The 12,180-nt window shown below is 50.0% G+C and overlaps 1 protein-coding gene across 1 annotated transcript in view; it reads left to right on the top strand.

Moving 5' to 3' along the window:
- The window catches only part of LOC119951064, a 41,265-nt gene that overhangs the window by 5,607 nt on the left and 23,478 nt on the right, over nt 1-12,180 (top strand). The gene's annotated exons all lie outside the window — the stretch shown is intronic.

Below are 12,180 nucleotides of genomic sequence, written 5' to 3' on the forward strand. Positions count from 1 at the left end.
CCTTAATGGGTCTGGCCTACATGTGACTCCAGGCCCATGGCTGGGCAATAAATGCTGACCAGTCAGCGACACCCATGAACGAATGAAAAAAAAGGAACTGTGGCCGCTGTCTCCTCGGCCTGCAGAATGGTCACAAGTGACAGAGACCCGCAACTTCCGAGCTCCAGGGCATTGTAATGAGGGGCATCCCAAAGATCTGGCCAGAAAGTCCTTCTGTGAGAATTCCATAGCAATCACCTGGGAAGGACAAGCATTTGTACTTTCAGATAGTCCCATCTAAATGGCAAACTTCAAATGGTTCCAACTGTCTTACAGTTATAGTTACATAGAACTGGAAGAATTAAAATCACTTATGGGTAACCATAGCTCTCGCTCTCTCTCGCTCTCTCTCGCTCGCTCTCTCTCTCTCTCTCTTTCTTTCTCTCTCTTCTTTCTCTCTCTCTCTTTTTCTCTCTCTCTCTCTTTCTCTTCTCCTCCCCTCTTCTCTTTCTCCTCTCCATCTTCTCTCTCTCTCTCTTCTCTCTCCTCTCTCTCTCTCCTCTCTCCCCTCTCCCTCTCCCTCTCCCGCTCCTCTCCCTCTCCCTCTCCCTCTCACTTCTTTCTCCCCCGCCTTCCCTCAGACAGTTCAACCTTCCAGAGATCTCCTGCACCCCTGACTGACCTCCCCCGGCCAACTGACTCTGGCCACCCGATCCACTCCCAATCCTGTCCAGTTACCTTGTGAACGTACCTTCTCCCTGGCCTCTGAAAGTGTCTGGACCTTTAGAAATGAAATGAAAATCGCTTATTGTCACAAGTAGGCTTCAAATGAAGTTACTGTGAAAAGCCCCATGTCGCCACATTCTGGCGCCTGTTCGGGGAGGCTGGTATGGGAATTGAACCGTGCTGCTAGTCTACTTTGGTCTGCTTTCAAAGCCAGCGATTTAGCCTGTTTTGACTGAGCCGCTTTAAAACGGCTCATGCTGGAAGAAAGGGAGCAAGACTTCCTTAGCTCAGACTCTCATTCCCTCCACACCAGGATTCGGGAACCTGCTGCATTGTACAGTTCTGAGTCAGGTGAGAAAGGAGCAGCTGGATTTCCAGTTAAATAAAGTGAGGAGCAAAGTGGCAGTCCAACTCTGACTCATGGAATTTATGGGATAGAGTCCCAGTTTGCAGAGGTACAGAGTTTACTGACAGAGGATCAACTTTCTGGATATAACTGAGGTCATTGCTGACTTTTGCAATCTCAAGAACAAGGCTTTCTTACCATTGGGACATGTGACTCTGCATTGCCAGTGGCAAGCAAGGCAACCACATCCCTGAATTTCCTTCACCCAACTCCTTCCAAGGGCTTGCTATCCACATTGGACCTCCCAGGTGTCCGATACCATGGTGGTGAGCACAGCTAGTTGTGTTCTCCGGGTTATTGATGAGGCCAGTCAGAACCAGAGAAATCTCAGATTTGCTGCGATGGACAATTCCCGCAAATCCAGGGAATCAGAGATTGCACCAAGTGACAATCAAAGTCACCGCCTCCAAACCTGAAAAAGTTCTCAATCAAATGAATTCCACTCCATCAGCTAGCACGTAATCAGCAGAAGGTTTTTGTGCAAGATATCCAGGAAGCTGCCTTCAGTCTACATGAGTCAAGTTTATCATCGATCTTCCAAGCTCCAAGACAACTCGGATGATGGCTTTTTGGAGTTGGGACGTGATGCCCCCATTGATGTTAGGAATTATACATCAAAGTCTATCTGAGCACAGGAGTGATCATTGACCAAGTCATTTTGATGCTGTAGGTGCAATTCAAGTACATCAAACAGATGTGGAGCACCATTTATTATTCACCAACAAGGATGGGCTGAATGATAGCTGTGAACAGCATGGTGCAGTTGGCAGGGCTGGAGTTGCCGAGGGATAATGGTGATGACTGTGCTGCATCTTTGAAGGAAAAGGAGCAGCAACAGGAGGACAAGCCTCATGTGGCAAGGGTTCTGACAGCCACACAACTAATTGCCATCAATGCCCGGGGTCGCCTCACACACAATTCAGCTATCTCTGAGGCTGTGCAGCCATGTGACTCACCGTGATGACCACACTGGTCCCTCCAACCCAAAGCACTCCTGCGGTCATTAATTCTTCCACTTCACTGATACCCACTGCTGTCGTACCATTTAGCTCAACGCTGATGGTCAGTTAGCAAGCGTGCGATAATAATGGACAATGGAGACTTGAAATAAAGTTTATTGTGCTTAACAGTCACAATAGAGTAGACGCATTAATGGACATTTAAATACACAAGTAATCTTACCTGTGAAACTATAAATCCTTTACCGACTATATGCTGCTACCCCTGTGGCTTCAGCAGACCTGAAGGTGGAATATTCAATAACCCTGAACTGAGTTGCCATAGTCCCAGATGATCATTGGTTGCTTCACTGTTTGAGGGGGAGAGCTGACTGGTGAGATCCCCACCCTCAGGCAAGGGGCAAGATTGAGAAGGCTGAGCCTTCATGAATAACTTCAGGCAATTGAACTAGCGCTGGTGGACTTGCTCTGCATCACAAACCAGGTCCAGCCAGCTGAGCTAAATCTGCCCCCATCCACCATGTTGGTGACCACATTTTCCATGCATGTGGACATCACTTTGTCTAGACATCATGCGACTAATGTTGGAGATGGGTTCCTCCAATCTTTCTGCAGTGGTGCACATTGCCTCTGGAAATACTGACAAAACCTCATGTTTTCTACCACTGTTCCAGAATCGCCCTTTTGGTCGATGACCCTCAGAACCCAGCATCTTTGTCCAGCTGGGCAGAGTTTGGAGTATTTTCACCCTCCAATGGCGACTCTCTGCAGCTGTCATACCAACTCTTGTCATGCTTGGTGGACCTGTGCAAAAAAGAAAAGGTTCAAATTCTTCATTGTGCTCACACTGATGAGCTGGATATTTTGCGTCCCCACCAAAGGCTGGTTGGCAGGCAGATGCCTTTCCTGACATCTACCCGTACTCTCCGTAGATTTACCAGTGATACCTGTAACATGCCCACCAAAGGGCCAATTTAAGGCTGATAAATGACCAGTTAATAATGGCTTCTTCCCATCGTTGTTGGGATTTTATCCATGCCAAGTGTGTAGCCCAGCAGGTGTCACTGGTCAGGCTGCTGGTGTCCAGGGTCTGGTTGATGTGCCTCTTTTAGGAGCCAGTTGTCCCTATCAGAAACTTAGCCCCCAATACTGACATATTCCTCTTAGTCCACGTTTCCCTTCCCCAACACCTTCCCTAACCACCTCCCACCCCAGGGACCTGCCAGCCTGGCCCAAAAGAGATCCCACACCTAACTTAAATTCCAGGCTACACCATAGGACAAAGAACAAAGAAAAGTACAGCACAGGAACAGGCCCTTCAGCCCTCCAAGCCTGCACTGACCATGCTGCCCGTCTAACCTAAACTCTTCTACACTTACAGTGTCCGTATCCCTCTATTCCCCCCTATTCATGTATTGTGAAGATGCCCTTAAACATCATCCATTTCCTTTGGGACGGCTTCAGCTACAGCATGGCCACAGCTCCCAACACTCCGACTGGGAGTAGACAGCTTTCAGTCATGAGAGCAGGCAAATCTCCGAGGTGGGACTTCTTCCCCAAATGGGAGCAGAAGGCCGTCCTGAAAGCCATTAACGGCCTGAGACCCGTTAACTGATGCAGGGCAAGCCAGCCAAGTCGGGCAAATTTATCCTTGACTTTTATTCTGGATAAGGGCACTCCGTCCCGGCCCCATCAAATCCAGCTTCTTATTTCAGTTGTGGATGACAGCACTTGAACTTGGGTGACACTTATGAGATGTGTGGCAGTATGATGTTGTGTTCGGTTATCACAGAACCCCATCTCCACCCCAATGGACAGATACTCGGGTGATTTCCAGTGGGTGTTCCGCTGCAGAGTCAGGGTGGCAATGACGGAGGGCCACCTCGGTTCTCTGCCTCTCCCTTTATTTCTTCCTTCTCTTCTACAAGGAGAAAAGCCGAGAGTTATGAGCTTGTGAAATAGAATTTGGTGAGAGAACGGAAAGACAAATCCATGGCGGGTGACTGGGGTTGTGAGTAAGATTTCACAATAAGGGTAAGCGTTAATATTGGCTGTTCAAATGGTAAATGTGTGGCAGTGTGTCAGGAAAGCGGAATGAGTGGAGCTGCGATTTGTTACTCCTGAGCATTGCTGTGCAGGAGAATGCTGGGGATGTCGCAGTGAAGGCAATGGCTCTTGAAGGTGAAATGTTACTCGCCTTTCCTATTCCGGATGAAGTTATGGAATCACTTTCAGCACTATATTCAGTATCATGGAACCATTCTCCTGCTGCTCACCCCCTGTGTGACTTCAACTCCTGCCTGTTTGTTGGCAGATGCTGGTCTCTTTCTCCTTTGTTAGCCCGTTTGGTTCCCATTAAACACTGCTGCTCCATCTCCAACACTCCAATCCTTTCCTCTCTGAACATCTTGAATGTGCCATTGGTTCCATTCAATCAGATATCCTCTCCTGTCAGTGTAGTCAAACAGCCCTTTTCAAATTTACAATGGACATTTTATTTGACTGTGACCATGATAAAGGAACATGATGGGAAGAAAGGCTTGGTTTTCAGTTTGGCTTCAGGTAAAGTGCAGGTTGAGGGAACAAGTTGGTGCTGCAAGCAGCCACTTTGGAGTGTCCCTAAACAAAGGGAGACCCCGGATTACAGGGGCCTGACCTCATGGTGAGACGGTGACCGTGGCCATTTTGGATGGCTCCTTAACAAGGAGAAAGATCCAGAGTCTTCGCCCATTTGAGAAGTTTGAAAGCCACATAGTCTTCCTACAAGAGAGACACTAAGGAAAAGGACCTATTGTGAGTAAGGAAGGGCTAGGTGGGACAGACTTATCGCTCATGTTACGGGACGAAGGCTAAGGGAGTAGCCATACTGATTAGTAAGAGGATGGTGTTTAAGGCGACAAAGATGGTCACGGACCCAGGGGGACGGTACATCATGGTCAGCGGGTCTTGGACGGGGCACCAGTAGTTCTGGTAAATGTGTACACACCCAACTGGGACAACACAGATTTCATAAAAAAGACCCGACGGAAATCCCGACATCGACACCTACCGACTAATCATGGGAGGCAACTTCAACTGTGTACAGGACCCACTGACGGACCGATCGAGCCCCAGATCGGGGAAAAAGAAAGGCATGGCCAAGGAACTGGGCGCATTCATGGAGCAGATGGAGACAGTGGACCCGTGGCGGTTCCTGCATCCCGGTGGGAAGGAATTCTCGTTGTTCCAGCCGGTACACAAAGTATACACACGGATTAACTTCTTTGCAATGGGGAAATCGGTGCTTTCAGAAATAGTAAGAGCGGAATGCTCATAGTCATCTCCAACCACGCTCCACATTACATGATGTGAGGTTGGAGATGGTCAGGGCCCAACATCCCATGTGGAGGTTGGACCTTTGGCAGATAAGGTCATCTGCTAGAAAACATCACAGGCCATTGGCCAATGCACCACCAACAGCCAGAACGGGGAAGTCTCACCTTGCACACTCTGGAAGGCACTGAAGGCAGTATCAGGGAGAGATTATAGCCAACCAGGCATGGGAAGAGAGGGCAGCTAGACAACAATTGATTGACTCCATCGACAGAAAATACTCTGAGGCCCCAACCGTAGAGCCTCTGGGGAGAGGAAAAAGCTGCAAATGGGCTTTAACCTGCTATCCACCAGAAAGCAGTGCACCAACTCTGGGAAGGCGCCGGGACCTGATGGGTTTCCGCGGACTTTTATTAAAAAATTCGCACCAGCCTTGGCTCCACATCTAAGGGACAGTTTGCATATTCGCTAGTGAGGACATCCTGCCTCCAACACTAACAGGCCACATATCGCTGATACCCACAAAAGACAAAGATCCTATGGAATGCGGATCATATAGACCCATTTTGCTGCACAATGTAGACGTGAAGATAATTGCGAGAATCCTGGCTAAGAGACTGGAGAACTGCATGCCAGAGGAGTCGCAGAAGACCAGATGCTTTGTCAAATGTCAAGAGTAGGCAGTTAACTGCGAACATCAGGCGGCTGCTGAACTTAATAATGGCCCCATCTGGGGAGAACACCAGAGGTGATTAACTCCCTGGACGCAGAAAAGGCCTTCGACAGAGTTGAATGGATACCTCATTGAGGTACTGGAGCGGTTTGGGCAAGGGACGGGGTTCACCTCATTGGTGAAACTCCTGTACAACGCCCCAAGGCGTGCATTCGGACCAACACCACCAACTCTGAATATTTTCAGTTGCACAGATGCACAAGGCAGGGATGCCCACTCATGTTTGCCCTGGCAATCAAACCCCTGGCGATCACTCTGCGAGATGCGAAAGCTGGAAGGGCATTCAAAGAGGAGGCGGAGAGCACAGTTTCACACTATGCAGGTGCCCTGCTCCTCTACATCTCAGACCCACAGAACAGCCTGAGAGTAATCATGAAGCTCCGGAAGAGTTTGGGGCCTTTTCGAGCAACAAATGCAGCCTGGACAAGAGCGCGTCATTCCTGGTGAACCCAAAGGGGAGGGGCAGAGCTGAGGCTCTACCATTCACACCCAAAGAAATTCCGCTACCTGGGGATCCAGATCGCCCATGACTGGACACAGATCCACAAGTGGAATCTGACCAGTCTGGCAGAGGAAGTTTAAAAACCTACAGAAATGGGATGCATTCATTCTTTCCCTGGCAGGGAGGGTGTAGACGATCAAGATTAATGTACGCCGAGGTTCTTCCTCCTGTTCCGATCTCCATACCGATCTTCATCCCCAAGGCCTTTTTCCAAGGGATAGTCGAAATGATCATTGAGTAGGGAGCAAAGAACCCAAGGATCCCCAAGGTGAAACTAAAAGGAGGAAAAATGGGCGGCCCGGCCCACTGGGCAGCCACAACCGAGAGGGTGAGGGATGGATATGAGAACCCAACATGGAATGGGTGTGGCTGGAGGAGTTCTCCTGCAAGGGTATGACCCAACAGGCCCTCACTACGGCAGCATACCCCCACCCCTCCCAAATACGTGTCCTGCCCAGCACTGGTAGCCATATTGAGTACTTGGAACCAAATTAGGCAGTGTTTCGGTTTAACCAAGATGTCCTCCATGGCCCCCATCTGCAGCACACCACAAATTCCCACCAGCCATGCTTGATACCACCTTCAGAAAATGGAGACAGGATGGGGACGCTAGCAGTCAGGGACTTTTACACAAGGGACAAACTCGCGACCTTGGATGAACTGACGGAAGAACTGGAGCTACCGACAGAACACCTTCAAATTAAACACTTTCTCCACAAGGAGACAGCAAGGTACCCTCGGGCCCTGAAAGACACTTTACTGGAAGAGCTAATAACACGGGGAACTGAGGGGTCAACTTTGGACGATTGCTGGGAAGGCCAAGTTGCTGGATGGAGCCAGGCAAAAAGGAAGGACAAACTCGTGACAGAAGTAGGGTGGGGAATCTGGAGCGAAGTATTGAGTAGTGCCAACTCCACCTCCTCCTGTGCAAGGCTAAGCCTCACGCAGTTTAAACTGGTACACAGAGCACACCTGACCAGAGCCCGTATGAACAGGTTCTACTTCCCAGGGTGGAGGTTAAATGCGAACAGTGCCAGGGAGGCCCGGCCAACCACGCCCACATGTTCTGGATCTGCTCCAGACTTGTTGGGTTCTACACAGCCTTCTTCAATGCAATGTCCAAGGTTGTGGGGGTGAGGGTGGAGCCATGCCTGAGACTGGCAGCCTTCAGAGTATTGGACCAGCCAGAACTTCATATGGGGAAGAGGGTCGACGCCCTGGCTTTTGCTTCCTTAATCTCAAACCAGGGAATCCTGCTTGGGCTGGCGATCAGCAGCGCCACGCCCAGCTGCAGACTGGCTGGCAGACCTGTGGGAATTTCTCCACCTGGTGAAGATCAAGTAGACCATCCGAGGGAGGATGAGGGCTTCCACAAAGTGTGGGGGCAGTTCATCAGCCTGTTCCAAGACCTGTTCGAAGCCAACAGTGACTAAGAAGCGAGGGGGGGTCAGAAAGAGGAGAAAGTTGGGGGGAAAGAGTGGAGGGAACTGAGGAGAGCAGATAAGAACACACACGATGGAGAGGGGGGAGGGGCAAAAGGGAGGAAGGGGCAGGAAGACGAGCCCCCCCCCCTTCCTGAACTCACAAGAACAACAACTAAAGCCACATAAGAGAGAATGGGCACAGTAGTATGGCATCCAGGGTGAAAGTTGGTGGCAGGAAAAACAACCAGACTGCTGCTGAAACTCAATCCTTTGCTACATCGAGACTTGACTAGTCCAAGCCTTTCTCTGGCCCGGCTCCCTGGCCATCCACCCTACTCAAAACCTGTGCTCCTCCGATTCTGCTGCCCATATCTCAAATTGCAACATGCGCCATTGACCCTTGCACATGCTGGCGCGATGGCCCTGCCAGAGCTCCCTCCCGCACATTAAAAACAAACTCGCACCAACCCCACTGCCCCCCTCTCACGCCTCCAAACCCTGGAAAGTTCCTGCAGCTCCTCGCACACCAACATACAGGTGAAGATCAGGGCAAAGTATTTCTGTGTAAAAGATGTGGTCAAAAGCACAAATTAAGCAGTGTCCAGTGTTTGGTAAGTTTTGCTCCAGGCGCAAAGGAAAAAATTATTTTGCTCAGAATTGTTACTCTTAAGTTCAACCCCAGATCAGTCAGCACAGTGGAAGACACAGTCTCCAGTGGTAAAACATCATGTTTGTTGGAGCAATAACAGAGAAGAAGAATTTTTTGGAGACATCAAAAATTTCTCCAGCACTTTAAAAAATGCGAACTGATACTCCATTTAAAATAAATGCGGTTGATGAGGACAAATGGCTGCTACCACTTGAATGAACGGTACAGTGGTCCAATTGAAGTTAGTAAGAAGTCTTACAACACCAGGTTAAAGTCCAACAGGTTTGTTTCAAACACGAGCTTTCGGAGCACGGCTCCTTCTTCAGGTGAATGAGCCGTGCTCCGAAAGCTCGTGTTTGAAACAAACCTGTTGGACTTTAACCTGGTGTTGTAAGACTTCTTACTGTGCTCACCCCAGTCCAACGCCGGCATCTCCACATCATGGCAATTGAAGTTAGACACTGGTGCTAAAGCCATCAGCATGATTGATTTTTAAAATCTGAAAGTTCAGTCGATTAGAAGGATACCCAAAATATCTCTGAGATTATAATGGTTCAGCATTAAATGCTTGTGACCTGAGGTGGTGGTGAAAAACAGTTTATTCCATCCCATTCTATATTGTATCTGAGGGCTTGAATTCGGTATTAGGTGATCAGTCATGTGAAGAATTAAGTCTGGTGCATTTAATTATAGCATCCACAGTGGATTGGATCAACGATTCTAAGAACATTATCAGCAAATTCAGCGATGTGTTCACAAGTTTTGGTATGCTACCATTCACCTACACAATATAACTCACAGAAGATGCAAAACCTCTGATACAGGCACCAAGAAGAGTACCTGCACCTCTTTGGGATCATCTCAAAAAGGAGCTAGACAGAATGACCAAAGTAATCAAAGATATAAAAACCTACCGACTGGGTAAATCCATGCTTTGTGTAAGGGCAGCACGGTAGCATTGTGGATAGCACAATTGCTTCACAGCTCCAGGGTTCCAGGTTCGATTCCGGCTTGGGTCACTGTCTGTGCCGAGTCTGCACATCCTCCCTGTGTGTGTGCGTGGGTTTCCTCCAGGTGCTCCGGTTTCCACCCACAGTCCAAAGATGTGCAGGTTAGGCGGACTGGCCATGATAAATTGCCCTTAGTGTTGGGTGGGGTGACTGGGTTATGGGGATAGGATGGAGGTGTCCTTGGGTCGGGTGCTCTTTCCAAGAGCCGGTGCAGACTCGATGGGCCGAATGGCCTCCTTCTGCACTGTAAATTCTATGGTCTAAAACGAATGGTGATATTCGCATATACATGAATCCTAAAGTTCTCAACGAGAATATCAAAAGAGAACATTACCAAATACCAAAGTGTGAGGAAATCACATCCAAGGTGTCTGGCATACAATTCTTTACGAAACTTGATGCATTTCAAGGTTTCTGGCAACTAAAACTAGAAGAACAAAGTACAAAATACTGCACTTTAATACGACATTCACAGTTGAGACAGATCATCATCCTTTGGTGAACATCATCAAGAGAAATGTCAACCCGATGTTTCCGCGCATTCAGAGGTTGACGATGAAGTTACAATGCTATGACATCAGCCTCATCTACACGCCAGGCAAATACTTGCTCTTAGTAGATGCATTATCGAGAGCGCCGATACAAAGTATTAATGAAATTGCTGGAGACTTCCGGTGGCGGCGATGCTTGAGTGAGCCGCACATTCGGCGGGCTCTCACTCCGGCGGGGCTTTGGAGCTGATTCCCCACGAGCGGGACCACGGAGCGGCAAAAAGGCTGCCGCGAAAGGGCTGGAGAGCGGGCTGAAATCGATGGAACCTTGGGAGGCCAGCAGGTAGGGGAAGAAAGAGAGAAAGGGACAGAGGCAAGGAGCAGAAACTGACCTGAAACTCAAGACGGCGGACCCACGGACCTTCCTTGCTCCAGGAGAGAAAAACAGGTTTGGAGTCGCTGAAGCAGGACAATTTGGACCCACTTCAGATGCTCGAGGTAAAAGTTAAGGAGCTGGGAGAAGGAAGGTGGCAGCGAAAGTGCTGAGGAGCGGGCTGCGGCACATGGAACAGCGGGATTCCAGACGGCAGAAGAAAAAGGAGAAAAAGGGACAGAGACAAGGACGTGAAGAAAATTACCTGGGACCTAAGATGGCGGACACACGGACCCCAGACTCAGCAATCCAGCAGGCGCTGGATAACATGCTCCAGGTAATGAAGTCCAGTTTTGAAGCGCTAAAGCGGGCCAGCTTGGACCCAATCCAGAAAGCGGTGGATCAGCTGAACCAGAGGCTGGATGCGCAAGATGTTAAAGTTAAGGAGCTGGGAGAGGCAGTGGAGGAGCAGGCGGATGCGCAGACGGTTGCGGCGCTAGAAGTTGACGGCCTGAAAGAGCGGCAGAGAAGACTGCTGGACAGAGTGGAGGAGCTGGAGAATAGAGTCCGCAAGAAAACCTGAGGATGGTCGGCCTCCCGGAGGGGGCTGAGGGAGCTGATGCCGCAGCGTTTGTAGCAGACCTGCTGAAGCAGCTGATGGGGGCCGAAGCCTTTCCGCGACCGCCGGAGCTGGAGGGGGCACACAGAGTGCAGGCAAGGCGGGGCGGCCGGGCGGACCCCCCCGCCCGATGGTGATTAGGTTCCACAGGTTCGTGGACAAGGAGTGGGTGCTGCGGTGGGCAAAGAGCACCAGGAGCAGCACTTGGAACAACAATGTTATCCGCATTTACCAGGACCTAAGCCAGGAGGTGGCTCGGCGGCGAGCAGCCTTTACGAATGTCAAGGAGGTGCTGTTCAAGAAGCACGTGAAGTTTGGTCTGCTGTTCCCGGCTCGCCTATGGGTCACGCACCAGGGTCAACACCACTACTTCTCCGAGCCTGAAGAAGCGATGGATTTTGTGAGGGACCAGGGGCTGGTCCCGAAAGGAGGCCCCACGGACGTGAATTAGGGCCCGAGGATTACCGTGGGAAGGTACGCCGAATGTGCCTGGACTGCTGCTCAACGGTTTGCTGGGCCAAAGGGGCCAAGCGGAACATTTGGGACTCTTTCCTTTGTTCATGGACATTGGTTTGGGGGGGGGTTAACCTCCTTTTTTTTTTTCTCTCTCTTTTTTCTCATGGGGGTTTTTTTTTGTTTTTTTGGGCTATTTCCTCTTTTTTTTTCGGTTTTTTCCTGTTTGGATTTGTACTTTTTGTGCCGCTCGCGGAAAACACTGGAGCCGGCTTGCCCCAGTGTGTTGGAGAGGGGGATGGGGCGCCGGGTGTGGGAGGAGGACAGGGAAACAATGGGAATGAGACAGGAAGGCGCTGGAGTGTTGAGTCACTGGGCTAGCAGATTGGCTAGTCAAGGGAGTCAGGTGGCGGGGGAGGTCACAGCCAGTAGATGGCAGGGGTGGGTGGATCGGGGATGTGGTTAGGGGGGTGGTTGTTCTGCTGACGTGGGGGGACTTGAAATAGGCACTGGAAAGGAGGTCGAGGGTGGAGGCAGCCAAAGG

This window comes from Scyliorhinus canicula, chromosome 16 (assembly GCF_902713615.1).
Source record: "Scyliorhinus canicula chromosome 16, sScyCan1.1, whole genome shotgun sequence".
Classification (NCBI taxonomy): domain Eukaryota; kingdom Metazoa; phylum Chordata; class Chondrichthyes; order Carcharhiniformes; family Scyliorhinidae; genus Scyliorhinus; species Scyliorhinus canicula.